The sequence below is a fragment of the Pimephales promelas genome, chromosome 18 (genome assembly GCF_988280905.1).
Source record: "Pimephales promelas chromosome 18, fPimPro1.hap1.1, whole genome shotgun sequence".
Lineage (NCBI taxonomy): Eukaryota > Metazoa > Chordata > Actinopteri > Cypriniformes > Leuciscidae > Pimephales > Pimephales promelas.
Genome location: NC_142786.1, coordinates 20,945,211 through 20,951,279, shown reverse-complemented (window position 1 = coordinate 20,951,279; position 6,069 = coordinate 20,945,211).

Below are 6,069 nucleotides of genomic sequence, written 5' to 3'. Positions count from 1 at the left end.
TAGTGCTGTCAAACCCTCTAACGTAAAAGGTTGTGTGTGTGTGTGTGTGTGTGTGTGTGTGTGTGTGTGTGTGTGTGTGTGTGTGTGTATGTGTGTCTGTCTCTCTGCGTGTGGATAGCATAGCCTACACATATATTATATAAACACATACTTTTATGTGAGATGGCTGAACTACTTTTACACAACTTTGTTTAAAATGAATTTCATAAATGCTGAGAAACACATCACATATATCACAGTCAGGATGTACCCTACTGGAAAACTGAATGTTTTGATATGACTGAATAAGTATGAAAATGATGGGAGTGTTTGCATATGATACAAGTAATGATTTTTTTGTTGTTGCTGTTGTGTGATTTGTGTGACCTCAAGTGAATGTGTGCAAGGTTATGTACACAGCAGAAAAGGTAAGTGTGCTGGTGGTGGTGGTGGTGGTGTGTGTGTGTGTGTGTGTGTGTGGGTGAGGAATGAGCGTAATCTAGGCGTGGTAAATGTCTCGGTTGTGCTGGCACATTCCTCGGCGGGCCGCACCCTTTCTCACACCCTCCCTTACCTGAGTGGTTGCTAAGGTAAACCAAATACAGACACACACTGACAAGATTATAAACTTTCAGAATCAATCAGACAATCATAAAACCTGAGGAAGAGAACATGAAACTGTTCACACAGAAAATTTAAATCATCTTCAAAGAATCCAAACAAAACGTCTCCATACTGGGGTGAAAGTCTGGCAGAATGAGGATATTTTAGGCTTTTCCTTTTCAAGGTGGGGCAAAATCCTCTGCTCTCTCCACCTCTGCACATGTGCACTTCCATGCATGTGAATTAAGCACTTACACACACAAATTGCAATAAAGCAATCATACGACCTCATAAAGACGTAATGTACTTCTTCTAAGATATCTTGATGCTACAGATCAAATTGTACTTTGTTCTCACTTAAAAATCAATTTGTTAATTAAATATATTAACCTGAAGTCTATTTATATTGAAATATAAGTATACCATATTAATTGATGTGCATAGGTCAATCCAAATAGGGGATTCCATTCCTTTAGGATCTGAAACATTCATTAAATCTCTCATTTACTTTTAGATTCACTTTAATCAATTTAAGATAAAATAGTAAATTAAAAAATGGCCTACATTTAAGCCTATAAACAAGGAAGAAAATATAATGTAGCCTAATGATATAATGAATTAATGAATAAATTAAAATGTCTGTTTTTTGAAGCTGGGGGGCCTTTTACTATAAAGACCAAAAAAATTCTACCTAGCTAAAGTTATAAAAAGTTACAATTCAATTGTGTGTACATATATATATATACACACACACACAATCTAGAATGTGTCATAAGACAGTTTGAGATGATTTTTCTGCAAACTCTATCTTGTTCCATAACCTAAACAAGTTTTAGCATGATCTTCATCCATCCGCTGAAGAGTGATCTTTGAAACAGTGCTGTGTTCTTTGAAACGGTGTGTCCTTTTGCTGTCTGCCAGAGTCCCACCTACAGTTCCCCTCTCCTGCTGTAATATCACACCTGCAGATCATGTGACACAAGGCAGCTCTTAAACACACACAGATGCACATAAACAAACTTTCATTATTCAATGTAGTGCAACCATTAATCGCATCCAAAATAAAAGTTTTGTGTTTACATAATACATGTGAGTACTGTGTAAAAGTATTTTGTATATATACACCTATACACACACATGCATGTATATATTTAAGAAATATTTGCATGTATATACTGTACATATTTATATATAATTTACATTATATATACATATTTACATGATATATAAATAACACATTTAAAAAAATATTTACATGCATGTGTGTGTATTAATATATACAAAATCATTTTACGCAGTACCCTATGCAAACACAAAACTTTTATTTTGGATGCGATTAATCATTGCACTAGTAGTTATGCATAGTGTATATTTTCTACTCACACCACGACATTTAATTTTTTGGTACACAATTTGTCTCTTGCACGCATCGAAGTGCAGCCAAGTGAATTTTCACTGTGTCCATTCACGTGTAATGTATTTGTTTAGTCATGTTTTTAATTATTGCTTGTGTGTGCTGGCACATTGCTGTTACATTACTGATAAGTGCGGGTGGTTTGTAATGTAAGGCTGAAACCTGAAAAGTAGCATGTTTTCACATTAAATGTCAAACCCCTGAAGCAATAGCAGTTTAATGCCTCCTCTTTTCCTGTAATCATGTACACCTCGGGCTGTGTCGCGTTTAATTGTATTTCATTACTTCACACTCCATGTTCATCACACAATCCAAGCACAAAGAAAAACAATTCAGCCAAACCAGTCTCTTGTCTTGATCTTAAATGATTCAGAGTCTGAGCGTTTTTCATGTACGGTGTCTCATTTGACCTGATCTCTATCAACCAAATGATTTAAATAACATTAGGTTGTACAAGCAGTAAAGTTATCTAAGTGCCTTAAGAATTTGTGTCTGTAATTTAGCCATCATTGTTGTCATGTTTTCAAGAGAAGCCGCTTCCAGCACACTTATTTCAGCTTTACTGGACTCTTTTTGCCATTGAGATGACTGAGAAAGTGTGCCTGAATTCAAAGAAAGACATTGCAGATATCACATAAATAGTGACTACAATGTTCTACTATTAGTCAACTGTATAGTTAGCACCAGTGTTGGGTAAGTTACTCTAAAAAAGTAATTAACTAGTTACTAATTACCTCTTCAACAATGTAATTAGATTACTGTACTAATTACTCTCTCTAAAAAGTATTTAATTACTTTTAATTACTAATTACTTTCAAAATCCCATATCAGTCTCAACCAGCTGAATAATACAAGGATAGACATGAATCTGTTTTACAATTTTTGAATGAATTATCCTTAAACAGACCAAGGTGGAGAAGGTTACATTATAAAACATAATTTTTAACATCAGACAATACATTGTGATGTTAAACCCACTATTGTTTTATGTCTGATCTCATGACATTTCACACTTTTTTCATATATATTTTACAATAATTCATACGAATTTGTACGAGTGCGGTCATACAATTTAGACACCTCATAAAATGCATACGAATCGCTGTGAGATCGGATTGATCTATACACAGTATTTACCTCAATTACATTGATTACATCAGTAATTAAATTACAGATAAATGAAGAGTAATCCCTTACTTTACATTTTCAAGGAAAAAGTAATTAAATTACAGTAACTAATTACTTAGTAATTAGTTACACCCAACACTGGTTAGCACTAGTTAAATAGTAAAAAAGGGATTTGAACAGATCTAGCTCTGATTGACTCACCAGAGGAGTTTTGCAATTTAATTATTTCAGTTTAGTTATGATCAAACAGAAGAATGGCCCATCCACATTCACCTATTATAACATGAAACAAATTGCTAATGTATTAAACATAAACCGTCATCATTCATCACATTAACATCCTCACACAAACGCCATAGTATATGGTAAACTGACTTCTCATTATTTTGTATCGTTACATTTTTTTATTAGAGCAAAATGTCTGAACTAAGAACGAAGTAGTTTTTACGCACCTTTTTTTTCATATTATTATTATTAATCAACAGCATTGGAGAGTTTAGTTGATTGATTTCTCAGAATTTTTTATGTTCAATTCATTTAATTTCATCTTGTCTAAAATTTGTGACTGACAAATGTGGAAAAATATTAGAATGTTCGATAAAAAAGCTGGTCTTTAATAACATTCTCAAAATGTTCTCACAGCGGTATGTTAAGGGGTAACACAAGGACCTGAAGATCTGGAGTCAGAATTATAATAAAATTATTATTATTTTTTTTTACAGAAGGTAATTTGCAGTTTCATCAGCAGAAGTTTAGCTTCAAGACTCGGACACTGGAGTTCGTAGGCCGCCCGTTCTATACGTCCTTTCTTCAGGTTGAATGATTCTCATTGGCTAAGAAATATATAAACATAGTAATTTTCCACCCATAGACAGATAGACAGAAGCATATCTCCATGGATTATGCAGCTGACACTCGGACCCTGAAGTTAGGCGTCGTGACCTTCCAGGTCGCAGATTTGGGTTGCTGGGCGCCAGCCTGTCCTGAACAACAACTCAGTCAATCTCCAATAATGGCAGCGGTTCCTTAACCTGTAACCTGAATGACTAACACACACACCGACACAGGTTTTCCAAGGTTGGAATTGGTCAGGCTCTCACTGTAAACGAGATCGTCCTCTCAAAACATCAAGATATTGCGTTCTTTCTCTTAAGGAGAGCTACACTTTAGTCTTACTGAGAGAAATGGTCCCTTAAACTATTGACTTCAATGACCCCTTTATGTTTTAACACGTTGAAGACCTTTTTTAAAAACAATAAGTCCAGATATCAAAATACAGACATTAAAGAATTCATAAAAAGTAATCACACTGGTAACTTAACAACGTAAAATCTCCAGAGAACCCATTTGATATTTAAGGAAACATTGATTTATAATCACTCATGACACATACATTGAAGCAGCAGTGCATTCCAGAATCCACCCCTTCAGTTATTTATACATCATTCATGGAAATCATGCTTTTATTATGAATCATTTTAGTTGGACGTTCAATGTTTTTCAAGCATTACTTGTTTCAAAACGTTCAGAGAACATTCTAAAGTAACATTCTCATAATTGTTTGCACTAAAATTGTAAAATGGAATGTTAATGTTTTCACTAACATTCGCATAAACAAGAGAAGTTATCGACATGTTCTTGAAGGAGTAGTTCACTTTAAAAAAACTTTTGCAGATAATTTACTCACCCCCATGTCATCCAAGATGTCCATGTCTTTCTTGCTTCAATCGAAAAGAAATTAAGGTTTTTGATGAAAACATTCCAGGATTTTTCTCCATATAATGGACTTCAATGGGGACCAAGTAGTTCAAGGTCCAAATGAGAGTTTCAGTGGAGCTTCAAAGGGCTTTAAACAACACCAGATGATGAATAAGGGTCTTATCTAGCAAAACGAGAAGTCATTTAAAAACTAAATAAAAGCGTTTAAGTTTTATAAGCACAAATGCTCACTCGTGACTCTCCTGTTCGAACTTGTTCATCAAAATGAACGAATCTTTTTTCGAATCATTTCGTTCGTTGAATGAACCAAATGACTCGAAAAAAGATTCGTTCATTTTTTTTATTTATTTTTGAAACTGATCGTTTCGCTAGATATTCATCGTCTGGTGTCATTTAAAGCCCTTTGAAGCTGCACTGAAACTCTCATTTGGACCTTGAACCATTTGGTCCCCATTGAAGTCCATTATATGGAGAAAAATCCTGGAATGTCTCTGTAACAGCCCTGCTCTGTAAACCAAGCTCTAATATACCTTGAGAAAACTATCCGATAGCATTCCCATTTATCTGTGGCAGTTATTCGGCTGAACCATGATGTTCTGCAAGTACTGGATTTGTATCTTGCTCATTGGCCTCAGTTTCAGATAGTTTTCTAAATCTGAGTAAATTATAACAGAATTGTCTTTTTGAGGTAAAAGGTTATGTAACAATATGTCATCCGGAAAACCTGCTTTCCCAAACACATTGTTGCAGTGAGGAGTGAGCCTCACTGCTCAAACACAATACTCCGACCCGGCACCGGACATGCTCTTAATCTCCGGCTCCATTCGCAGTCATATGCAAATATCCTGCCACAGTTTAACATGGCCTTTCACACACAAGCTGGATGGCCAATGCAAAGTATGAAGCAAGTGTATTCCTTCCCTTGCTGATCTGAGGTCATCGTGCCACAAGTGACATGAGTTGTAAGATGCAAGTGGTAAAAGTGATCAATACACTGGAGAAACCTGTACTGTTGAATACACAGATGGCGTGTTACTGATAGCTGTGTGTGTTTGAAAGACAGACCTGGTGTGACCTCTGACCTTGATGATGCTGCATCAGGTCTTCAAAGCGTCTAGATAAGGGCTTTTGATCCTCAGAAGAGAGTCTTCTGGTCAGATATGACATCATTGATAACATCTACCCTGACTCATTCATGTCTAAAGCCCCAGATGTTTCCCCAGGAC